Source organism: Triturus cristatus, chromosome 11 (assembly GCF_964204655.1).
Source record: "Triturus cristatus chromosome 11, aTriCri1.1, whole genome shotgun sequence".
Taxonomy (NCBI): domain Eukaryota; kingdom Metazoa; phylum Chordata; class Amphibia; order Caudata; family Salamandridae; genus Triturus; species Triturus cristatus.
In genome coordinates this window covers 825,245,496-825,272,184 of record NC_140594.1, presented here as the reverse complement: position 1 = coordinate 825,272,184, position 26,689 = coordinate 825,245,496, and the positions used below count along the sequence as shown (strand labels likewise).

At 42.1% G+C, this 26,689-nt stretch overlaps 1 protein-coding gene across 2 annotated transcripts in view; it reads left to right on the top strand.

Annotated features, from left to right (window-relative positions):
* PLEKHA2 (pleckstrin homology domain containing A2) overlaps positions 1 to 26,689 on the top strand; it is a 571,168-nt gene that overhangs the window by 163,906 nt on the left and 380,573 nt on the right. The window contains exon 3 of one of the 2 annotated variants that reach the window (XM_085634580.1): positions 2,268 to 2,435. The exons of the other annotated variant lie outside the window; for it this stretch is intronic. The gene's annotated coding sequence lies outside the window, so the exon portion shown is untranslated. The remainder of the gene's footprint in view (positions 1 to 2,267; positions 2,436 to 26,689) is intronic. 2 annotated transcript variants of the gene reach the window in all.

The window sequence follows — 26,689 nt, the reverse complement described above, 5'->3', positions numbered from 1 at the left end:
AATCTTGAATTTGGTCAAATCCATGAATGGATGCACAGGAATGCCCACACTCCACTGAAGTAACGCATATGAACTTGAAATTTAACGTAACGCAGCACAAGCCTCTACGTTGCATTACATTTCTTTACAAAGTCATGTAAGGCGGCACAAATGCGCCCTTTGCATTATTTTGTAAATCTTTCTGAAGCCTTTGCGTTGCATTTGAGTGAGGTAAGGACAGCGGTGGCTAGTAACAGTTGAAAGTGGTGGTGAGAGTGAGGTGCCCCACAGCTTCCCAAAAAAAACAAAATCGAACACTCCCTCCCTCCAAAAACCCAAAATAAAATTTTCCTCACTCCAAAAGCCCAGAATAAAACACCCCCTCCCTCTAAAAGCCCATAATAAAACAACCGCTCCCTCCAAAAGCCCAAAATAAAACAAATTCACTAACATTTAAAATAAATAAAATAAACAAAAATGGTACTTACTCACTGCTGCACATCCTCCTTGTTGTTCTGAATCTGCATTCTGCTGTGAAGCTCCCCTAACCAATTCAGACGCTGCTCTCATGCTATTATCCAGCATTGGGGAGAAGTGCCAGGATTGGATGCAGCGGGTTGGCCACATGCTCCTTCAGGCCATGCAGGGCTGTGCTCGCTCTCCACCCAGCTGTCTAAGACAGCTTTTGATGGAGAGCTTCTAAGTGTGCATGTCAGGATGGCTATCACAAGACAATCGGCCAAACTGACATGCATACTTTGGAGCGCCCAGCCAGCCACTGCCCCGGTCCTCCATGTTGCTAATCGGCATAAGAGGACATGCCTTGCATGTCTCTCAGCTCAGGCGCACTGCGATGTGCACATCGGTAAGAAATTAAATGGACATGAAATCATATCTGGGTAAGGACAACACAAAGGCTTAATAAATGTGGACCTTGATGTGGAATCAAGACTAGTCAAATTTGAGATTCAGCAACCCCAACATTCTCGAATGCCGCAGCAAGCTCCTTTGACAAACTTCGAGGCCCTGAACTCATGGATTCTTTTTATTAACAAATTAAGCACTGCACTTGGAACGCCTCTGAAGATGAAAAACATTATTGAAGACCACCCATCAAAAATGTCAGGCGCAACCATGGAATAGAGGCTTTAAGACCTGCTCCTACAGTTTAAATACTCAGCAAATATGCCTAGAATACTAGTGTTTAAAATCTGCCGATGTGTGAGCTTTTTCAGGTCTTCTGCAAATGTATTTCATTTTTGACCTCAAGCAGATTTTATGCACTTACTCATACATGTTTTCCTTTTAAACGGATGAATGACCACACAGCGAACATAACACTCTAGCCTCCTATAGGGATCTGCGAGCTGAGTCAGATAGGCTGGACCCGAGCCTCTTAATCACTTTGATCTTTCGTGGAGAGCCACCTTAATTCTGTTGCTAGCACAGGCCTGTTTTTTTAGTTCAAAGAAGAAGCAATTGATCCGATTTTAGACTGTTTGCAATTTTTTTAGCAATATTTCTCGGCTGCCTATATACACTGCCATAGAGTATTACAATTGCAACATCACTGGCTCAAAATGACTTCATGCCTATGATTGAGTCTGGTTCATATTGTGAGCCACTGAATTGGTTTGAAGCTTGAAAGAAAATGTGACAGGTCCATGACACCCATAGGTCTCCCCTGGGTACGGCAGCAGAATATCATGGCCTAAATAACAGTATTGTGTCCTAAATATGGTATACAATTTTACCATGGTGGGTGAGAGTCTTCCTAAACAAAAAACACATGTTTTTCCATTTACAAACATACACATGGAGCTTCTACTCTGTAGCTAGTTCCCATTGATCTTTGCATACTCAACAGGGGAAGTGACTTAGCACATGCTTTTTCCTCTCTCTCTCGCTTGATACTTACCATACAATTTTACCACCCTGGTGAAGCTAGTAATAGAACATTTACAGCCAAAGGAGCAATAACTTTTTCAACAAAATTTAGGTCACACTAATTCTGGATGATATTTTTGTTATCAATATTCTGACCTACCACTTTCCCCAAAGCAAGGAGGGCCTGCTAGTAGAACAATCAAAATTTGTTCACTTTGGATTTTATCTACATTGTGGCAAAGTGCACTGTTCTGCATCAAGGATTACTGTAGGGTATTTGTGATGAGCCCCTGAAATAATATTTACATGCTGGATTGATTACAATCCTGAGCACTATTGTCAAGAATAATTAATGGACAAGATCAATGATTCTGCTGTAAAACGATGATTTTGTATCTCAGGTGTCATCTATGTGTCGCGGTGTAGAGCCAGGTACACACAGGAACACAGCAAGACCTTAAGACCCAAAACGCTACGGTTCACAATCTAGCATTTGGCGAGTGCAATGGTCCATGGGTACGGAGGAGGGGGATTCTGACACCCATCTGCTGCTTACAAGTGTCCATTGGGTAAGATGAAAAATCCCTTTGTAATGTTGTTCTCAGGCGATGAGGTGTACTTAATAGTGAGGCATGTTGTTTGAGTTAACTTGGTCTATGCAGTCTGTTCAGCAGTGAGAGTAGATATGCAAATAATTGCATTATTCAGGAGACCATTGGTTTCTCATTTGAATTTAATATTTCTGTTTCTGGAATCCCACTAATGAAACACGGTTAAAAGCACTGAGCAAAGGTTCATGCAGAGATTGTGCTGTGCCTAGCTACACTAGCTCAATAAAAACTCGACCTGGTTTTGAATACTTCCATCTTATTTTTTTGAGCTATACAGATTATCTGCCCCAGTTCCCATAGATGACCTTTTGTTCATCTTTTTGAGGTCCTGGGAAGGACATCATTTCTTGACAAACATTCAAGGGAGGCACAGTAGCATGAATAGAGAGAGATACATCCATCCTCTTTACGCTGACATACATTTACTTGCAGGGGAGTGATGGGCGAGCTGATGCCTGCTTGAGCATGGTCGGCTTGTGGCGGGAACCAATTCAGTGGTCATCATCTAGACAAGTAAAAGTCTCCCTCCCTGGTCCTCTGGAAAGCGTCCTTAGAGCGCATTAAAGGCTGGAAACTGCTTATTATGAATGCCCAATTATTTTCTGACATAACGGGTTATCCCATAGGAAGTTCTTTATACCCATGTGGCTTAAGTGCATAATGTGCAAAAGGAAAATATGTAATTAGCAGGACTCTACAGAAGCACGTTTTAAGTGCTACCCACCTGTAAATACTGCAGTTGCCCTTTTCGATAGTAAAGCGCGTTCTGATAACACATAGCAGCATATTTTCAGAGAAATGACGCAAGCAATTTAGCAGCGCCGCACTGCGTCATTTAAAAAAACGCAGAGATGCACTGTATTCACAAGAATATGGCGCACCCCTGTGTTTTCCTTTGCACCAGTGCTAAAAAGCTTCCCAGCGCCAACGCAGACACCCTTGTGCCATGGTGCAAGGGTGCCTGCATTGCAGGGATGATTGGTTATGTACAGGAAGGGGCACCTGCCTGCACATAAACAATCATTAAAGGTGATTTGCTTCTTCTATGTGTGCTGCAGAATTCAGCACACATACAAAGAGCAAAAAAACAAGGTGAAATAAAAGCATATCTCCTTGTTGTGCCACTTTAATGCCTGCTTTTTAATGGCGTTCATTTTTGGTGCTGCCTCAGGTTTACACATCCTTGTAAATCTGGGGCTATGTCAAAAAGCAATGGGTGTTGTGGTGGAACGCCCACAGCAACACCCATTGCTCATCCCTTTCACGCAAAGTGATGAGTATGTACAAGGTCATCAAAAGCCACACAGAGTGGGTTTGCGTGGCCTCGTAAATATAGGCTAGCACACAGAGCCACCGGAGCATCAAAAAAGGTAAACAGCGTTTAGTTCGCATGCTAAACAACGCATGCCATAACAACGCGGTCGTTACAATGACCGCATTGTTATTTCACATACTGTTACAACGCAAGTCAAAACAACGACTTGCATTGGGGGCAGAAGGTGTTGGATTTAAAATCCAACACCTTCCCTAGTGTCCGCACAGACTGGAGTTGGAATAGTAAATTACACTATTCCATCCAGTGCCCCCTAAAAGGAAGTCATTGTTCCGACTTTGCGTTGTAACAGTATGCGAAATAACAACCCAGTTGTTGTAATGACTGTGTTGTTATGGAATGCGTGGTAACCGCATGCGAATAAACGTCCTATATACGTCAAAAAACCTATGCTCCAGTGGTGCTAGGGCCTTGTAAATATGCCCCCTAGTTTCTTTAAATTGACATAAAGAACTATTAGGAATTTAATCTGCAGACTCTTGTAATACTTATCAAAACTGATTGGATTATGGGCCTCGGTTTTTGATAAGTATGATCCTGAGTTTGTTTAAAAAAGGGTTTTCATCAGACATTAAAGCAATTTAAATCATGCCCACATCCATCCAGTGGCAGTAATGCACTCTCCCAGGCTTCTGATTAAAGCCAGAGTAGTGAAAAACGAATTTAGGAACCTTTCACTACCAGGACATGTAAAACATCCAAGTACATATCCAATGTTTTAAATAAACTGCACCCAGCCCTAGGGGCTGTTTAGGGCCTACCCTAGGGGTGACTTATATGTTTTAAAAAGTGAATTGTAGGACAGTTACGTGATGTATTCTGTCAGGTTGAATAGTCAGATTAAAACTGCACACAGGCTAAACTGGCAGGCCTGCCACATGTTTTAAAAGGCTACTTGAATGCATGGCACAATGAGTACTTCAGCTCCACTAGTAGCACTTAATTTAACGGCTCTGGGTATATGGTATACCACTTTACTAGGGACTTATGAATAAATTAAAGATGCCTATCAGGTGTAAGCCAATTTTACTGTGTTTTGGGAGAGCTCCCTAGCTCTTTAGCACTGGTTAGCACAGAGGGTGCTCACTGCAGTGGGTGTCAGACATGATAAGGTATCTGGGTGTCTGTATTTATCGCACACCACAACAACTCCTGGACGAGAATATCATAGCAGTGATGGCCTCATTGAGACCGCTAGTTCTATTCTGGGTGACGCTGCCCCTGTCAGTTATGGACCGAATAGCATTGATCAAGATGGTAACCATTCCTAGATTACTCTAGTACTTCACGGCACTCCCCATAGCAGTCCGTAGGGTAGTGTTTGTGAAGGAAAGCATGTCAAGCTCCACATTAACTCCACACTCCACCCAGTAGCTCTCCATAACCACAGGGCATAGCAGGTCGATAGTCTGACCTCAAGGGAATCTCCTATTGTCATAGCCTGTAAACTGAGCAATACGGAACTATCCACATGTGTGTCAACATGCTGATGCAAAATAAATCCAAAAAAAGGGAGTGCAACCTACTCCATGCAGTTGACAACATCATAACAGAAATTATTGGAGCCAAGTGGTTCTCGAAATTTGACCAGTAGGGTTGTTACCACCACAGAAAGCTCAGCAAAGAGGCACATCACAATGTGGTTGAGACAAGCAGGACTATAGCATTACTGCTGGTTGAACTTTGGTATCTCCTTTGCTTCAAAACTGTTTAAAAACTGCATCCAGGAAGTGCTGATCGGCATACGTGAAGTGTTGCATGTCACTGACTGCATTTTAGTTTCTGTCAATTCCATTGAACAACACCTGGATCTATTGAAAGCTTTATTTGACAGAATAGGAAAAAGCAGCCTGACTTTCCACAAAGAGAAGTCTGAATTCCTCACAAACAGCACTGTATTCCTCTGATACCTCTTCTCAGAAAAATGTGTATTGCCAGGCCCCAAGAAGGTGGACGATATCCAAACACCACACCCACCAACCATGTTTTGGAAGTGAGAAGCTTCCTAGATATAGTTACCTACTTTGGTAACCAAACCTCACAACATTGACACAGCTGCTGCACAGTCTCCTCAAGACAGATTCCTCTTGGGTATGGAAATCAAACCAATAGTGATCATTCAAGGAAAAAAAGGAGTCCTGTTGGCAGAGACCTTCATGAAATATTGAGACCCCACTAAACCAAAGAAAGGTGATTATTGCTAGGCCCACCGGGTTGGGAGACATCCTAATGCAAAAGCAACACAATTATGAGTGGGCTTCTGTTTCCTATGCCAACTGTGCACTCACAAGCAGGCAGCAAAGGTACTCCCAGATAGAGCAGGAAGCCATTGTGTTGTGGGGCACAAACCCTTGTTACCACTGTTTCAATGGTCCAAGTCTAAACCACTACTGCATATTGAAAAGTGGACCCTGAAACTCCAAGGATACTTGTTTGCGGTCTGGGCAGGAGAATTCCACTGAGTATCTACCCCACCACCATAGGCCTGTGACTGCTGATGAAATGGTCAAGGAGGTAGAGGTATATATCCATATGGTGATTGACTGCTCATGACCCAAGCCACTTACAGTGATTAAAATTTGCGAAGCCTCCCTGGAAGATAATTGTTTCCAATGCATACGAAAGGCTAGTGAACAAAATAATTGGTGGCTGGTCATGAAGCAGCACGCAAGTTGGAGACCCGAAGCCCAAAGGCAAATCCAAGCAATACATAACATCTGCTGTGAGCCGTTGCTAGCAGAGGATGGCCTAATTCTCAGGGAAAATGCCTAGCCATCCATGTTTGATTAGTACTACAACTCATGCAGGCCATCCATCTTACCCACCGAGCAGTTGTCAAGACAAAAATGAGACTCAGACAAAAGGTTTGGTTTGGTAAGACTCCCATGTTGAAGAGACTGATCCTATGTTCCTGTCAAGCCAAGTGGTGCGGCAGCCAAACCCACCAGAGCCAATAATATCCGAGGATGCTCCCACATTACTGTGGGCCCAACTGAACACTGACTTTTCCACTCTACCCGGTGGTCAATGCCTCCTTGTCATAGACAACTGCAACAAGTATTCAGAGGTAGAATTAGTACAATCCTCATCAGCTGAAGAAATAATATCAAAACTCGAAAGTTATTTGCCACGCGTGGTCTCCCATTACAAGTCAAAACAGACAATCGACTGCCCTTCCAAGGTCAAGAAATGGCAGCCTGTTTCAACTCTGTAAGCAGGAAGATTACATCCCAGTGGCCCCAATCAAATGAAGAAGTAGAGAGGTTCATGTGAAATCTCAACAAAGTGATTTGAATTGCAGAAATAGACAATAACAACGTAGAAAGGGCCATGTACACATTTCTATGAGATTGTTGTAATGCCCTGTATATTAGCACCAATACATCCCCTGTTGCAATGCTAGGAGGGCCTGTAAGAGAACGTATTCCAAACAATTCAACATGATTTCCTCTGATTGATACCCTCAAAGCCATTCAGAACTGCTGGTGCAGGAACAAAGACTCTGCAAGCCTATGCCAGCACATGCAAGGCCTCAGCCATTCTTAGTTGGTGACCCAGTGTTTCTAATGCAAAAGAGAGCATCCTGGAGACATATCTACTAAGATAGGGTGCTGCTGCTTTTTCCACACCACTGGTGCAATAAAAATCTGCCAAGAGTCAGGCACATACATTTTCCACCATAGTGCAAATGTGTGTTCATGATATCTAGCATAGGTTTAGTACTGTGAGGGTACCCTTCCAGCACAACATATTAATCTTAAATTAACTTAAAAACCCTTTTCTCACTTTGGGTGTGTGATGTGCAGTGCAGCACACATACAATGAGAGAAATATTAGGAGAAATAAAAATGCTTCTCCTTGTTAGCACCTGCCTCAAGCATGCATTATTTTGTGGTGCAAACCCCCTGTCTACCAATTTCAGTAGAAAGGGATTAGTGTTACAAACCGCGGTTGGTAGCATGGGAATACCCAAGTGCCACCTATGGGACAGCAGAGCAAAGCCCTACTTGTGTTACTTTTAGCACTGCTTTCCAGCACACAAAAAAAATCGTTTTGTACTGGGAAGAACATATTTTATCAACACTTTGTGCCAGTTTGCATCACTTTTTTTCTACTTTGCCCCAGTGCAAAGGGTTGATGAATCTGACCCAAAATGATTTTGTGTCAAATGTAGTCTCCTACTTCACATTTCAAACATCTGGATTAGCTGAAATAAATGTGTTCCATGTTGTGTTGGCTTGGAATACTGTGTGCTCCAGTCTACATTGCAAAGGCGCAAAAATGGTGCACATGAATGTGCCCTGTGTTTTTGCAGCTATGCAAACGTTCTGTGTGTACGTAGTGCCCTTTGACAGTCAGATCTGCTGACCATGTAGATACTTCCGCAGTACATACTTTGCAAATGATTGCTTAAAACCGGTTGAGGAAACGCTGCTGTAATCCCAGGAAATGCAGCGAAATAGATGATGTTCGGCAACAGAGCTCGGCAATCTTGTGCGATTTTTAAATGTTTCTCAATCCATACTGGTAGACCCATCAAAGTGAAAATTAACATTCTTTATGTGTTGCAATGTGTCAGCTTCGAAAACCTTTGTACACATAAAAAGAGCGAGAGTCAAGAAGTAAAAAGTTCAAAATAATGTTTTGTTCATGGTGTTGGATGTAGCTTGAGAAATATTTCATGATGTTGTGGTGGCAATGACTTCTGAAGTTTGAGATAAGTACAGAAATCATGCAGTCAGTGGTGTATCAAGTGGGGGGGCGGTCTGCCCCGGGCGGCATGGTTTTTGGGGGTGGTGACATATTCCCCCCCCACCCCTTCTTACCTGCAGCTGTCGCGGGGAGGCCGCCGCTGGAATCGCCAGCAAACCCCCCTTACATACGGCTGCCGCAGGTTCAAAATAATGTTTTGTTCATGGTGTTGGATGTAGCTTGAGAAATATTTCATGATGTTGTGGTGGCAATGACTTCTGAAGTTTGAGATAAGTACAGAAATCATGCAGTCAGTGGTGTATCAAGTGGGGGGGCGGTCTGCCCCGGGCGGCATGGTTTTTGGGGGTGGTGACATATTACCCCCCCCTTCTTACCTGCAGCTGTCGCGGGGAGGCCGCCGCAGGAATCGCCAGCAAACCCCCCTTACATACGGCTGCCGCAGGGACCGCCATGGGCGTCAAAATGTCTAGCTACATACACCACTGCATGCAGATAAGACCTAGACATGGTAAGTAGCCTGTTTGCAGTGTCACATCAGCACAGCGTTTCAAAGGTATAGTACTAGAATATCGAGTACTAAACATCGTAATACAAAAAAATATTGTATCAAATATATCGACAAGAATATGTAGGTAAGTATGCATTTACTATTCTTATCTCAACATATATATTACACCTTGATTATTTATATATCTTTAAGATAGCGAGGTAGATGTCGAGTTAGGAATAGTTAATCCCTATGTACCTATATACTTTTACCTTGTTCATATTTGGGTTGCTGTTATTTTTGCTGCTAGAATTATGTGGTACAATATTCTTGTATCCTCGGGTATCCGTGTGGCGTTTCCCTAGGTAGTAAGGCGGGCAGTATGGTTTGACAACTGTTTGACTACAACCGACGCGCCCCCTCACAGTTTCCATGGGGCAAGACAGAATTTAGTCTTCAATTCATTTTACCTTTCACAGAGTTCTGAAAGGCAATCATACCGTAAGTACACGGCATCGTTCCCATGTGACTCAGGGATGGGTGCACCTTAGCGCGTGCATACCCCTCGGGTCACTATATAAGTGCTGAAGAAAGCCTAGCAATGTCTCCAAAATGCTGAAACATGTAGACCATGTCTTTTATCATCACCTTTAATACCCTGATACCTTAGGCCAATTTAACCTACATAGGAATCACACTTCGTTTTTAACCTTCCCTTATTGCCCCATATTAAAATTTAGGGACACTAAAGACAATTTGAACCCACTATTTTACATTTCACTCACTTGCACCACTTTCACCCAAAAACCTGCTCCGCTGTAATCAGGTGTCGAAGCACACCCGAGTGGCATTCGGCTGCTCGGGTGGGACCCCAATGATGAAGCATGTCACCAACTAGGTTGGTGATTGAGGAGTCTCCTTTAAAAAAGGAATAATTCTTTCCTTTTTTCTCTTTTCTCCTTTTTGCGCGTCTCGTTTTATCCACTTTGTCTGGGGTAAACTCCCTCATTTGATTACTGACAATATTCTTGTAGCCGTCAATCTGACATTGCGCAATGCATAGAGTATAGGGTAACACGAGGAGCAGACACAATAGGATGCTACCGATATGTTTGCAACACCTGTGTAAATTAGCAATTCCTACTAGCAGCGACAAGCTAACACTGTTTGTGAAAAATAATGCCAGCAATCCTTAATAACATTAAAGGCAGCTGAGGCCATCTCAGTTACACACTGGAATCTGGAAATTGCTCGAAGGCAACTCCTTGTCTCTACACGATGAAGAGCGACTTGCCCTATCATGAAGTCTGATCCATCAACCAACTCAAAACAGATGTAAAAATGCTACTAAATTGGCAGGCCATCCAGGACAACACAAGACACTAGAGCTACCACCACGCTGTCCCTGTTGGTATCAAAGCACAAGCATGCTGCTGTGTCATGCATCCCATTAGTGCAGATGGTGAATCCAACCAAAAAAACAAGGCCTGGTTGTGTGCTTCACCCAATGGATGCTCTTGGCACTTAATGCCTGACAAATATGTCAATGAGATTCCTAGAGGTAGGGTCTTTGAGACACTTATTAGTGGTGAATATAACTACCAACTAAACAAGCAGAACACTGGCACATCTAAATCAAATTAAACTGACATGCGAAGCATATGCAGAAATATGTTTGTGGACTACCCTGTTATATGCCCTGATAGATAAGGTCTTCTTGTCTTCCCAGGACAGCACTTTTACTTTAAAGCTTCTGCTTGGGTCTGCCTTCGGAGACAGCTTTAGCTAACCGACCAGACTACTGATTCGTCAAAAAATATTAATGAATAATATACATACATATGGTGGCTTTTGGGCAGTCTAATTCATTACCTTGTCTCTTAAGTTGTTATTCACACTTTGCTTCCGCCCACACACATACAGCATTGCAAAATTAGTCAGCCTACTTAAGTCACAGCTTCTGTGAGTGACAGTATTTTCCTGCTGCACCATTTGGTCATCAACCTCACATAAAAATGTAAAAGTGTACATAAGTGCTAAGGCTTGTGGAACACAGTTTTCTTCATGTTTCCTTATTTTTAATTCATTTTTGTTTGTTATTCACGACCTGGTAAATCTATGCACACTGCTATTGGACGACTTGCATCTCTCGATGTGTGTTGCATCCTGTGACTGTTTTTATTTTACAATTCCAAAATGGCAGCGAGCCATCTTTGAATTGTAAAATAAGTATACCGTATGCCAAGAATCATTCCAAGTAGACCTGTGCTTGCATTTGCACAGTAGCCATCTTGGAAAGGTTTTTTGCAATAAGTATAAAGAAATATTCCGAATTCGCTATCTATCAATGACTAGATATGATGTAGGTCTATTGAGTGCCCTTTGAGACTGCCTGTGGAAAGACTTTGAGACTGCCTGAGGAAAGGTCAACTCCTCCCAGTAGCCATGGTGACAACCTGCACAGAAATACATATGTGAAAAGATGAATTGTGCCTCCCTTAGAGAGTCACAGCCAAGAAGAAGGTAAAACCCACAAGAAAAAAAACTCCTTTGGCAATCTGTGTAGATCTCTATTGATGGTGTAGATTGTTTTGTTGATAACCAGCATGGCACTAAACTCCCCTGACATCAGGTGGGATAAAAAAGAGCTCAGGTGGATAATAAGCCCAAAGTCAGATGACCCACAATGAAGGCTCTCCAGAAATGATAAGCGGGAAAATAACAGCAAAAAAAGCAAATGCTGCACTATGCTAGAGAAAATGAAAACTTCATAAGGAAAGATCCAAATCCACTGGGAACAATCAGGAACAAATCTGTAAAGCAAAGTGGTGTTGAGTGGGTCAAAAAATTGAGGAATGCAATGCACCGCAACGTATCCACATTTTCCAAGCAACGCCTTTCAGTATACCTAAAACAGGAACTGAGCTCAGTGGAAGAGATTGTGCCATGTCTGGGACTGGGAAGTTCATGTCATTCCCAGCAGAAATACCACCGTCTTGGACTGGACTCTTTATGTGATCATGCTCCACCTTTGATTGGGAACTCATTGTATCCATGATCCCATGAAGAATACTAAGTTTGATATTCCCTGCACCATGCAGTAATTTAGAGACATGCCATAAACATAACAAAATATTTTTCAAGAAGCCTACCCATACATGCGCTTGTGTGCTGATGCACAGGCGACCATCTTAGAATTTTTTTAATACTTTATCATTCTTCACGAGATTTCAATGTGTTGCCCATCCAGGAACAGTAACAATTAAAACATTTTTCAAAAACACTCAGTTTTGGCTGCCCATATGTGATTATGCGCAGGCAGAGATCTTTAAATACTTTTAAAATACTTATTTTTCAGCAATGGCAGCTCATGATAGCAACACAAGCACTGGCAAAGCCAAGTCTTGGCCTTTTTCCTTTGCCAATGCTTGTTCACTTTGCTGGCCTGGATTTGATTAAGCAGCTCATGATTACATTAGTTACTCCTTTATCCACAACAGTAGACTAGCAATCTGTTTTTCACCTTTTGTTACTTAAACAATGTAGGTCAGCAGACCAGACATTTAATGCTCCCTTTTGTGATTCGAGTTGGGAAAGATTTGACTAGGATGGATTGAATTCTTGATTCATCATGTTCTGAAGAGACCAGAAGTATCTTATTGATTTGGAAAGGTTAGAGGCCATAGAAATACTCCTTGGTTCCAGAGTCAATGGTGCAGCACCTCGGTTGGTAGACCACATCCACTCTGACAACCCTATGAACTGTCTTGGTCGCCTTGTTGATACGTTTTCTATAGGCTGTCATTTTCCAACCCCTTTGAGAAACAATCAAACTCCACCTATTTTATTTCCCATGGTGCTTACATCCTGTGAAAACAATCAGCCTACCTGAACTTCTGGTTATGTCCTTGCAGGGGACCTCACCCAGTGATGGATGGTCCCTGCTACTTGCCTGTACTAGAGATCCCTGCTGGTACTGCATGCCTGACTGAGCATCTGGGTAGTGCTTGCACACTGTTGTGGTTGTGGCTTTGTTGCACCATGGGGGCAGGTCCATGCCTAACCTTGCTGTTCCCATGGGCTGCACTACACTCTACACTCAGTGAGCCTTGAAAAGGAAGGGCATCATTGTGGAACCAAACCACCTATATAAATGTTGTGATCTCTTGAGACGTATTTGTTCCATAACGGTTCGGCGTTTTATTGTGTGCTTGCTTTCAGTGGGATTCCTGTTACTTTCCTTGATGTGCTAAGCAGGGCCTTCCACGTTGTCTGCTTGTTGGTATTAGAATCCAGTGCAAATGCTTAGAATACAAGCTTTGTCTCTTGATTTGGAATTGTGGCATTGGATTTAATGTAAAACTGAAAAACTCTGGGCAGTGGAGTTTCCAGGAATATTGTGAGGCACTTGGATGTGTTTTGCTTTTGTTTGGGGTCCCACTTGCCATGGTGAGTTGTATTTTTGGGGTGACAGTCCGGTCATGCATGATTCAGGTTATGAGTTTGGGGTAATTTCTTCAATACTCTGCATTGGCATGTTACATGTATATGTCCCCAAAGTCTATATTGAGCATTTCACTGGTCTTGACAAGAGTTAAATAATAATCCATATTTTACTATACTCAGAGATAAAGATGTACTCTGTGATGTTTCCAAGGTCTCTTCACCCATCAATTGTGACTGTCAATTACATTATAGTTTCTATCTTTTGTCACTAGCAATTAGAGGGTTCCTGTATCTTGGGGACACGAACCCAACAATCCAACCAGTATCTTAGTACAGGGCAGTAATTCCGCAACAATTGATGTATAAAGTATCATTTACACATGAGCCAGATGAATCCACCATATGGGTTAATTATTGGTTAAAGTAGGTACCAACATACCTGCCAACTTGAAGAACAATCTCACTGTGTGAGGAGGGGGAGGGGACTTGAAAGGCAGGGGGCCTCTTGCCCAAGAAGTATCTACGAGGCACTGTTGAACCCCATCCCGCCCTCAAACTCCCATCTCCCCCACTAACAAAAAAAGCTTGCTGAGGCTGGTGCCCATGTTCTGGGGTGTTTTCACACCCCTTCATGGACGTTGGCAGTTCAAAGCCTCGGAAAACGAGCTGGAAAACCACTATTTAGAGTGGTATGGAGCTAGTTTTCCCTGGCACCATGTGATATTGGCTCCTCACCGGGAGACCTTGTGATGGGAGCCGATATTGTATATCATATGGTGGTACCGAGTGAGGTGCTAGGTATGTACCAATATTCTGAGATAGGTGGCGGAGATACAGTTTTCCAATGGAAAATGCTTGGATATTTATCTTGTGATGGAAGATGTGAACATTAAAATCTTGAAGGGATCCTTAATGAGTGGTTGTAATGAAACCTGCTCACTGATCAACAGGCTGTAGCAGATACGTTTTGTTATGTTATGTTAAATGTTATGTCATGTGTGTTTGTATAGAGCATGACTCACCCCGGCGGGTATCTTGGCGCTGAAGCAGGAGTTGTATGGGCGGAGCCAGGTGTATGTGAAGTGCCAGTTCTTCAGTTTCTTGCGGACTTCAAGAACTGAGAAGGTGGCTCTGACGCACAGAGCAGGTTGTTTCAGCCTTTAGGCGTGAGATAGGGGAAGGCACGAACATCGGATCTGGTTTCTCATATGTGGAGGTGTGTGTGAATAGGAGCTGAGAGGAGGTGCCGCTAGGTTTGTGGAAGTTTGTGCAGTTGTTGAGTTACGTGGGCCAATACAGCTTAGGGATATGTATGTGTGCATGAGAGGTAAGGGTTCAATAAAGGTGTACTGGGCAAAAGATTTCACCCTGTATCTGTGAGACATGCGTGTTAAGAACAGGTTCAAGAAAAGGTTTGGCAATGAGCTGCATTTTTAGGTTTTGAGGGCAGATGTAGATTATTAATGGACCAATAATAAATGAATACTTAATAGGGTCTTTATAGGGTCTCTAACATAGGTTTGATTATAGCATGCTGGTAATAGTCAGCAGAACGTAATTTACATAATAAATTGTGGTAAAAATGGTACAGTCCATAATCGCAATAGGATAGATGGAAAAGGTAGAAGGTCATTTAATTGTAGGAAAGCTCAGGATGTCATTGAAAGCATACAAGAGAATGAAGGGCCAGCATATTTCATAAATATCTTTTGATTTTTTTCTCTGATTTTTGTTAGTTGGTAGCGGATGGGCTTGAGCTGACCGTACATAAAAAAAGGGAAAATGTGTAATGTGGGCCTTCCTTATAGACGTAGGTATGGCTGAGATCATTAACTGGTCTTTGGATTCAGAAGAATTCTTCATTAATATCTTGTACATTTTCTATGCTAAAATTAGAATTGTAGAAATACTGTGGCAAACAAAAACACACTTTGGGCCCGATTTAGAGTTCGGAGGACGTGACAGACATCCTGTCTGCCTTATTACAAGTGAGAGAAGTGTGGCTCAATGATTAGAGTGGCGGACCCTGATGCAGAGGTCTAACCTGGGACCAGGGTTCAATTCCCGCCTCGGCAGGTCTTGGGCTCAAAAATTCCACGGACCTGATAATTCTCGCCTCGGTGCCATTCTAATAATGGAGTCCCACTCTTCAACTCTGGGCAATAGCTTGCTTAATCTCCACAACGGCCCCCACAACGCTAAGGATGCCTGGCCTTCACCTTGGGGGTGCCCAGGAGTGGGCGCCTCACAGGGAAAAGCCAGGATGGGTTCCACAGTGGTATTCGTACAAGCGCCGAGAGACCTCCGGGTAGTCGTGCGCTATACAAGTATCCATACATACATACAAACATTATATCCAATAGGACTTATAATACGCCGAACTGTAGCTATCATGTTTGTGACAGAGTAACCCATCCGCCGAACTCTAAATCAGTCCTTTTTTCTGTTGTTGTCAAGTCACTTCAGAGGACAGTTATGAGTGAATAAGCAGTCCTTTGTTAATTGTTGACATTTTTAGCCTATTCCAAGGACCAGCAAAATCTCGGACTATGCAAAACTGGCCATGGAGCCTTTCAGTGGCTCCAAAAAGGAATTAAACGCTTTTATACTATCATCTCATCTGCATAATATGTACAGCTATTTGGTCACCATATGCTACATATAGGGCGAGACTGTTCAGGATACATTCCACAAGTGAATGAAGGTATTACACGTCCAATAAAATCACAAATGTCAATCAAAGAATCTCTAGATTTGGAGAGAGACAATGTTGGAAACACAGAGCTTATAAGATAGGAAAGCACTCTGGCCCAAGTTAAGAATGCAAACTGACTAAATGAAATGTCATCTTTCTTCCATGACCAACCACAGTGAATATATCCTCCTTGAACATTCTATACTTAGCCCAATGTTTGATGTCTGTATCTTCTACCAGCACCATCTGAACCAAAGCAAAATAACTCTTGTATTGCGACAGCTTAGCACTCAGAAGTGACCATGTAGGGGCATATGGTGCCCTTACAGTCCTGTAAAACAAACTAAAAAACCCTGATGTGCCACCTGATCATTTTGATATCCATGTGGTGCACCCACTACTGGTAATAGAAGAAACAGCTCATTCTCTGTCCTGGGCACATGGAAGTGCACCACAGACATGATATGGTGTTAAGGTCCCAGGACAATGATGAACTACAATGGGACTGTGTCAACTTGAAGAAACACCAAGAGGCCACACACTAAAGAGACAGTCTGTGCTTCTGGAAGTGATGTTTTTAGGTCAGCCAGAAGCAAAATAAATCATTCTTGGTCAGACAATCTTGACATTAATACCCAAATACGGTTACCAACAATAACACAGAATAACAAAGCAAACCACTGATAGTTTGACCATAACCTCATCACCTTGATGGGCAAACCTTGTTGATTTGAATGTAAATCCACAACATACAACTTGGAGACTAAAAGAACATATGAGAGTCTGTTGGCATGCAGCGAAACAAAGAAACAATAGATTTGACATGAATCTTATCATGATCATTCTCAATCTCTCATAGCCCATCTAAAACAAGCAAACCCACTGCTAATGAAAATAGGATCCTGGTATCTGCCCAGGACCTCTAGGACTGGCTCTTTACATCATCATCGAAATCTCAAAATCCAGGACACAAAGCAATCCAGAGCCACTAGGATTTGTTTAGATACTGGGTTATTATATACAAGTGTTCTTATGCTTTACCCCAAAGAGCTAAGCCGAAGTGATGAAGAGAGCCCGAAGAGACTAGGTGTTAATCCTACCAGTGAATCAATGTGCCGCAATATAGATTAAAGAATTCCTTGGTACATCGAGCCTGACATAAATGGTCTCAGTGCCTCCCCTGGTACGTCATGGTTCCCTGTTTGATGAAACACAACAAAAAATGACTCTCTTAAAGAAACAGCTAACCCCTAATGACGTATTCAGCGATAAGCTAATTTCAGCCTTCCCATATCTGAGGGTTCCTCAGATATGGGGTGGCTGAAATTAGCTTATCCTCAGTGAGGAAGGTTACCTACCATCAGCAATCAGGTGTAGACCTGCCAGAAGAATTGTTCTAAAGACATCCCAGATTTGCTCTAGTGGCCCTTGGAGAAACAATATAACCTGTGATCACTGGCCTGGATCTCTCTGTTCCACACTAGGTTAATAGATACTATTTGCCAGCCCATACAAATATTAGGTGAACTTGGGTTTAGCAAATAAACCAGAAACTATAAATTGCATTGTGAGTGTCTGACATCGAAATGACAACAAGCAGGGTTCCTGTCTGAAACATCTCGCTAGCTTTGATTTTTTTAATGCAACTACTTACTTTGATTATCGATGGAGTGACCATGACTGCATGTGCATGATTGGCTTATGTGTACTTGGGATTGTCTAATTATGAGAGAGGCTCAGTGGTATAGTGAACCCTAAAGCAGGGCAGATTTGCAGGACTTTGCCCCTATGTGCCTAGCTCAGGGGGCTCAGAGAGCACGGGATGAGTCAAAGCAAGAGCATGGACTCCAGGGGCGGCCGGCACAGCTCTCGGGAGGTGGGGTGGGCTCACAGGGGGTTGGGGAGGAGGGAGGGTGCCGGCTGCTATCTTAACAAAAAAATCTGTTTCCAGGAACAGGAAGCAGACGGCCAGGCTCCTCCCCTAAGCCAATCACAGTGCTGCAATGCAGCGTTGTGATTGATCTAAGCGCCGTGACACTGCGCTCAGCCAGGAGCTGGAGGGGTGGGCATGTTCTCCATGCAGGCTGAGAGGGCCGACCAGTCATTGTGCACTGAGGAGTGTGCAAACCACTCTTCACCTGCTCTGCAGCCCCACCCTACCCCCTTACGCAAAGCTGCCGCAGCAGGTGGACAGTATAAAAGAATAATAACATTATGTTATTATCATTTTATTTTTACCTTTCTTAATTGCTGAAGAGTAGTGGGACGACGTTCCTCTGCCTTAACGGAGGAGCCACCCCTGATGGACTCAACGGTTGGACAGCTTGGTCTTAGCACCAAGCCAAAACATTCACCAGGACTAGCATGGTTCTCAGACCAAAGTCAAGTAGCACAGAGATGATATATTGCACAGAAGTGGATTTTTGTAACTTTCATCGCTGCAGGACTATTAGGAGATTAAAAACGAGAATTAATTCTTCCCAACATTGCATCTAGAAAATTCCTAAAAATCTTTGACAGGCACTCTGGGATATCTCTCCTGCAACTGCAGTTGTGTGTTGATAGCTTCCAGATGCTGAAAGTTGTAAGCTATGCAAAACCTGAATGTGGGTAGGATGTGCTCTGCTGGGTTGTGTAGGCCTCCATAGAACAAGGTGCAACTCTTTAATCAAGCTGAGAGTTACCTCTTCGCTACACATATATCAGGCATAAAACTCCTCATCTGATCAAATAGAGTCACCCTCTGTCTGAAAATCTTCTCTCTCCTCCTCCTCCTCTTCTTGTCCCAAAGAATATGCATCCTCCTCTCTATAGCATAGTGTGTAGTCATTGTGAAAGTTTGTTATGCATTGTGGGCCTTCTTTTATAGTTTTCAGTTGGTTGTCACCTACTTCCACTTGATGTTTTTTTTTACTTGCAATTTGCTATGTTTTAACAAATATTTTCTTTGCAAATGCTAAATAAATGTAGATAGCGATTTGTTATTTTTGTCATCGCAATTAGCAAGTCAATATTTTCTACTGCTGAAATAAGACACTTCAAATTGTTTGGTATGGTGTGCAATTTTAGGAAATACACCAGTAGCAATTCTTTTTTACTACAATAACACCATATTTAGTGGTCACACTACAGTTTATGACTGATTTATGACCTGCTACATCCGACTCAGAGGTCCTTGGGTACACATTTCTACCAGTATTGACATGGCTCTGTGGGCGCATTCCACCACATGAGTCAAGATCTGCAAGTGCAAGGTGGTGTGTGGGGGCATAACAATCTGTGCCAAAAACAAACTTAGTAAATTGATCCCAAGCTCTGGTCATGATGTGCAGTATGTGATGTGGAAGGACAGATGGTATGGTCCTGCAAGACTATAGGACTAGGTCAATGGGTAGGAAGAGGGTTAAGCTGAGGATTCATCAGAAGTAAACAATGTTGCCTAAATGATTGGTGAGCTATGACAGTAGTGGATTTAGGGCCAGCGTGCCAGAATTATCCAAGCATCTAAGGGATAACAGGAAGTAATGAGCTCTGGATCGCAGGAAGTAATGTGCTTTCATCTCAGGTATTGAATTCTCCAACAATCAACAGGTGCACCCAGGAAAGGGACATTGTGGCTTTAAAGCTTGCAGCCTTTTCATCAGACAATAGGCCTTTGGGGCCATGAAAATTAACCAGTGTCAAAGATGGGCTGCAGAATATTTTTCAAGTAGGCGCAGAAGCTTTGTTATAGCAAGGATCATGAAGATAACTGAGCTAACGCTACCCTTCCCCTCTGTAGCACATGTCTGCATGATTATAGAACTATCTGTCAGAAATGACTCAACCATTTTCTTTGGCAAGCCTCTGTGGCAACAGGATATGGATGGCTATTGATGGCTTGTTTGTCCAGAAGCGCACAATGTGTGAGCCATTTTTAGCCATAAGTTTGGCAATACTTATAAGACGATGTACAGTCGGATTCAATACCAAGGAAGGAAATTTAGGTAAGGGGATAAAATGATTTGAGGATTTTCAAACTGTTATATATTATGATTTAATATGGTGTGTGGACTTAGGAGGAAGAGGCAAACACTTAAAGGGGACTATGAAAACTTGTGGTGTTGTGGGGTGACTGATGATTGTGGAACGCATGTTTTAGGTCACTTAATTGATTGGTGCCTGGTCGGATTCTGATGGTGTTGCAAAGGATGTACCTTAGTTGTGCCTACTATACGCAGACCCACATGTAATTGAACGCATCTGAGTTGGGGGAAAGAAAATGAAGGCCAATGTGGGCCAAAGGGTTAAATGTTGGCTTCTGGGCAGAAAGGTAAATGCAAACATGGCGAAATAAGTTACACATTTAACAGCTAATAAACGTTATCTTACGAAAGCTGAATGTGCCGGGTTACACCCTAAACTCAGAATGGGTGGAAAGACATCTATGATAACTTGTTTTTTGCTATTTCGGGACATGATGCTTGGGCATCTGATCAAGATAAGCACTTTGCAAACTCAGAAAGGTAGACACCCAGCAGGAAGGGTGAAACCACAAGGATCAAATAGACAATGTGTGTGGGTGTGCGTTACATGGTGAGTGTGAATATGTAAACCATTTGAAAGCAAATACGCTCTATTTTGTGAGCTTAGGGTCAAACTTAGGATATAATTATATAATCGTAAAGATAACTCTCTGAGGAGTTGCCTGGCCCAACAGACCATGATCGATAAAGGTGGTTTGTATCCTTGGCTGCTCCCACAAACCGAATGGAATCCAGAAGCAGGAGAATTAGGGGACAGTAAGATTGTTAAATTTGTGGGTAAGTGGGCTACCCGAGGTAGCGCCCTGCTAAGGTCAAAGGTAGTAGAAAGTCTTTCCAGCGTCTAGAGAGAAACCCATTAACTACCTCTCTGCAACAAAGATGACCAGGTTTCTGGTGTAGATGTTGGTTGCAATACGTTTATTAGTAGCTGTCTGGCCCTTTGAAAAGCTCTTCAAGCTCCAATATTGTGATTCTGGGACGCGTTTCACTGTTTCCTTGTGCGATGTGACATGGACAGATATAGGTGACTGTGTGAATTAATTATCTTCATGTCCTTTACATTTCAAGTGTAGTAGCCTAAACTATATGTCCAATTGCACATCATAGTTATATCAATTATGTACAATATATAGAATTAAAAATGGCTAACAGTGAAAAATCATCAGTCAAATAGAAAGCAAGAGTGAAGCTCAAGTTGCCTATGATGTTACTCAACCCAACTAAGACCGAATTCCTGTTATTTGCCAAGAACAAACAGGAAACAGCTCAAACCTGGTTCAATGACATTACCCTGAACAGCTTTGAACCCACCTTTCACCAAATGCCAAGTCACTTGGATTCACCTTAGACTCCAACCTTACCGTCAAGGAACACATTGCCAAAAAAAACAAAGGAAGCTTGGTGCCAGTTCATTTCTTCTAAAGAAAGTAAACACGTTTCTCCCAGAAAATGACTTGAACTTGAAAGCTGCTGTTCAAGCCCTTGTACTCTCACATCTGGGTTGTGGTAACACCCTACTCCATGGCCTCCTATACTCCACACTGCCACCCCTTAAGGGCATCCTACATGCCGCAGCCCATCTCATCTAAGACCTAAGGAATAGGATTAGGCCACTGCCATCCTTATGGACTTCCCTTGGCTCCCCTTGCCAGTCTGCACTACCTTCAAAACCAGTTGCATCAAGCACAAAGCTATCATTCATTACCAGGATCTTATCTTGCAAATAATTTTGCCATCTCTGATGGTTCTCGGCACACCCATAGGATACCATCAGACTGTAAACTAAGAAGTGTAAAAAAGAAAAAACAAAGCAGTAGGCCTTTTCCATCTATGTACCCAGGATTTGGAACAACATCCTCATATCCATCTGGGATATTCCACAGGATATCATCAGACTGTAAACTAAGAAGTGTAAAAAAGAAAAAACAAGGCAGCAGACCTTTTCCATCTATGCACCCAAGATTTTGAACAACATCCTCATATCCATCGGGAATGTCCCAACGCTGCTCCAATTTATGAACAAGTTGAAGACTCAGTTCTTTAAATAACAATACTTCACAAAGCATTATTCGTTTACAACTCATCTACCTTTTCCATTACTTTTGACTGTCTTTGACACTGTACAGCGCTCTGTTGCCTTTTTGCTAGATTTGTGCTACTGTAGTAACCAGCTCGTGGACGAGGGAGGTTGATTAAAGGTTTAATGCAGTAAAGCTACACAGCAGACAGGAGAGCAGAGCCAGACACCTCTAACTCCAACCACTCTCTTCAGTCCCTTCAAATCCCAACATTCCGTAACTAGGTAGCTAAGCAACATCTAAACATTCTAGGGCAAATACATTGACAAAGCATAGTAAGTAGATCAACAACACATATCATAAGTATAGAGAGTATAACAGCTACCATACGCATAGATACATGAGTTGGGCCACTAGCTCAGAGTTTGTGAATCATATGAAGTTCTTCCTCATAAAACTGCCGCTAAAGCAGCGATAATGGGCTTGATAATATGCCCTTGTGAATTCCACTTGAAGCCCATGTTGACACCAGAACGTGGGCTTCTATGGGAACTCTCAAGGGCATATTATCAAGGCCATTATCGCCGCTTTAGCGGCAGTTTTCTGCTGCTAAAGCGGCGATAATTTTAACGCCGTTTCTTGATACTATGCCCCTCTGTTTGTTATAGATTATTCAACCCTGTTTTAAGTGCATTTTCCAGTGGAGAGGACCACATTTGATGTAAGCTCCCTTTTCATAATCTTATGGTTGAGGGATGCTCTAGAGCATGGATCATTTTATAAGGGTCCTTTCTCTTCAGAGTAAAATGACACCTTAGACCCTTAATGGTTTGGGGGTCTCCAGGTAAAGGTACTGGTGTCGTTTAGCTACAAAAGATGGAAACTGCAATTATTTCATGGATTCTATACTGTTTCGAAGCAGATTGACTGGAGTATCACACTTTCTTAGATCAGAGAAAATATTTCTTGCGCCCAGTGGTTTATTTGTAAAATAGTAAGTGCCAGTGCTCTTACTTTTGCTAAGAAACCCGCTAGGGTGCTATCGAAGGGTGGGTGCCAAATAACCGGCTGTGCAGTCTTAATTCCACCTGATGTCTCTTCCATCCAAACACTCCCAGCTTCTTTACTTCATTCTTGCAGATACTTTTTATCTGTACTTTCTCCCTTTGTCACTGTTTTTCCATTTTTCTCTTCCTCGTTCTTTCTCCCATTTCTGTTTATCTCCCTCTTGCTCTGGCTCAAAGCCTGTTGTGGAAAGATTAAGTGCCAGTCCCTTAAATTAAGAGCTGGTGGGCCCAACCTGCAACCACCATCTCAAATTAAGCACTCCCTTCTTTTTAGTAGCTGAGTGTGGTTTCGGGCTCATCTTTTCTCCTTAAAGGACCTGTTTGCGTGTGGCTCGATGGCGAGTTCAGTAAAGCAGGAATTGCTCAATCTAGGTCTGATAAAAATGTCCTCAATGTGCGGCCAACATTCTTTTTACTATATAGGATTTTGCATATTATATACAGTTGTGAATAGCAAAGGTTACAGTATTATTAGTAACAGACTGTTTTAAAGAGAGGGGAACAGAGCAGTGGCGTAACAGAACTTGAGGAGCCCCCCTGCAAGGGGTGCATTGGATTCACTCAGGAACGTTCATGCAGGGTACTGTGCTCAGGGGGTCCCCTGCAGCTCGGGGCCCCCCTGCACTGCAGGGGCCTTTCTTACGCCACTGTGACTGAGAGCACAATAATGTGTGCATAAATGTCTAGGGAGGCTTACCTGGCAGTGACATGGTCCTTTATAGCTGTTGATAGTTGTTTCCGTAATGATAAATGGTAAGAAAAGGTAATTCATAAGTAACTGTAACTTATCTTAGGGTATCTTGTTGTTAGCGTACTCTCGAGACTAGCTGTTCTTCTTGCGACAACTGTACCGGCTAGATACGGGTGCTCTTGCCGATGGATTCTAAAACCAGTATATTTATAAGTCCTTCTTTGCTCTTTACTCATATCGCCTCCTTGTCATTCTAGTTGAATACTCTACTGTTGACAGTATGAAAGTTATTACGTAGAATTTATTTGTTGTGGGTTCAGTCTCTAAATATACATTTTTGGCCGGATGTTTGCCAATGTCTTGTCACAACAGTCCTTTAAATATTTTCCTAACTTGCCAGCCTGTGAAATGGGCGGGCACAGTGTTTCTTGATGCTGCATTCCAACATAATATAAGTAATAGAGGTAAAATGCTCTGGTGGTTTAAAGTGCAGACTATCAAGTCTTTAGAGTAATTGGTAGCATTTTAGTACATTTTAGTGCCTTGAGCGGTAAAATTTCTGAATTGCACCTGAGTGGAGTGTTCTTTATACATAGTCTTCTCATGCAACAATAATGGACATTGTGTTTAGACGGTATGAATAACAATCTTATCGGTAGCTTGGTGAGCAAAGTCTGTTAAACTATATTTGACATACTCTGGTTGGGCTTTGGTGAGAGGGCGGCTTTGAAAGATTAAGCAAGAGAATGGAATTGCTGAATCTCAGAGAATTCATTCAGGCCACGATTGATTGAGTCGAGTTTGAGGATGACAAGTCATTTCTTTCTCACCAATAGTCACTGTAGGCCTCCTCTTCTGTGGTCTCCTCGTACAACTACTAGTACAGTCCATCTTATTTTATTTTCTCTCGGATTAGGCTCAATGAGATGTTTTGCCTAGGAAGGGTACACATGTTGCATCTAATCCATGACTTGGGTCGACTGATTCTTTTTCTCACTTTCTGGTTTGTGTTTCTTTCATCAAATCAAATCAAATCAAAATAAGCTTTATTCGGCAAATTAATTTCAGTCCATAAAAGCAAGTACAATATTATATTTCAATACTTAAACATTAAAAGAGGATTCTCATATGAACAATACTATTTAGAATATGTGCAAAAATGGCAATGTTTAAAAGAGGCAAAGTTAAATATCATTTTCAATTTATCAATAGATACATTCAGCTCTCTATTTGATTCTATAGTATGCAGAAATAGATTCAGAAGTAATATAAAACAATATGTACATTACGATGAGTTTACATACAAAACCGCATACAAAAGTTTAAGGCCATTTTAAAACGGAGAGAAAGAAAAGATAGCCCCCATCTGCAGTATTAGGATGCATTGGGGGATATACCCAAAACAACGTTTGGTAACTAATAGGTACAATACTCCGTCTTAACATCTATAATTAACGTCTTTCTCTGTCTTCGGTAGTATTTAGGCATTAGCGGCATTGAAAGAATCTAAATCTATGCTATTACGATATTTAATGATTTTTTTTTAAAAGACAGTAATATTTAAATTTATACATTCGTTCTCAAGACATTGGAGAACCATATATGCTGGACGACATTGACGATGGCCCCAGATTTTTAAAATTGGAATTAATCATTGCTTTCTCAAGTCTTTATAAAATTTACAAAATAAGATAACATGGATTGTCGATTGAACGGAAACAGAATCACATGGGCGGTTTGGTAGATTTTTTGACCAATTATTAACAGTTGGAAAGGTCACCAGCCTATGGAAGATGTTTAACCGAAATCTGGTAAGAACAAATCTGTCATATCCATTTTCAATATTTTGTAGATAAAATTGCATGCCAAATGAAGATAAAATCATGAGATTATAGGTGACAGTCAGTTTTGGGGCTTCGCTCGTAAATCTTAACCTCTCCATGTGGCTCAAACAACATTTCTTAAAATCTTTTCTTGGAACGGTTAACATAGAAAGTGGATTACTAAAATACTCAGGTTTACCAATGTCTGTCATGGAGTCCCTCACATATCTGATCCATTCTATATCAAGGGAATGGTCTAACTTGAGAGCATCCTGAAGCACTAGCTGATTAAAATAGTTAGTGTCTGATTTCCAAATACGATGCCAGAGGATCGCGGGTTGGATTTTTATGATATCCGTTAGGTAGGGGACTCCTAACTCCGCATGGCAGACATAGGTGGATGTAGATCCCGGAACGGCCAATAAATATCTAAAAAATGCATTTTCCACTTTCCGTAGTTCAGAAACGTTGCAGTGGCCCCAAACCCCTGCCCCATACGTAACTACACTTATGCATTTTGCGTTATATATTTTGATTAATTCCAAAGGAGCTCTTTTTCCTAATTTTTGTGAGAAATTAACAAGGGCGTAAGTAGCTCTCATAAAAAGAAGTTTTCTTGATGTAATTGCTTGGGTCCAGGAGCCCTTGTCATCTATTAAAATCCCCAAGTATGAATAAGTGGGAGTAGTTGCCAATTTGCTCCTGTTTAAGTATATATCCTTTCCCTTTTTGTTACCCTTGCCGCAGTTCATCACGTAAGTCTTAGAGACATTTATCTTCAAGTCAATGTCTTGCATAAACCTATTGTAGGACTCCAATGCCTTCTGGAGAGCCAATGGTGTCCTCGCTAAAATAACGGTTACAATAATGAGATGCACTCCTGCTTTTCATATTTTTTCACTTTCTCCATGCTG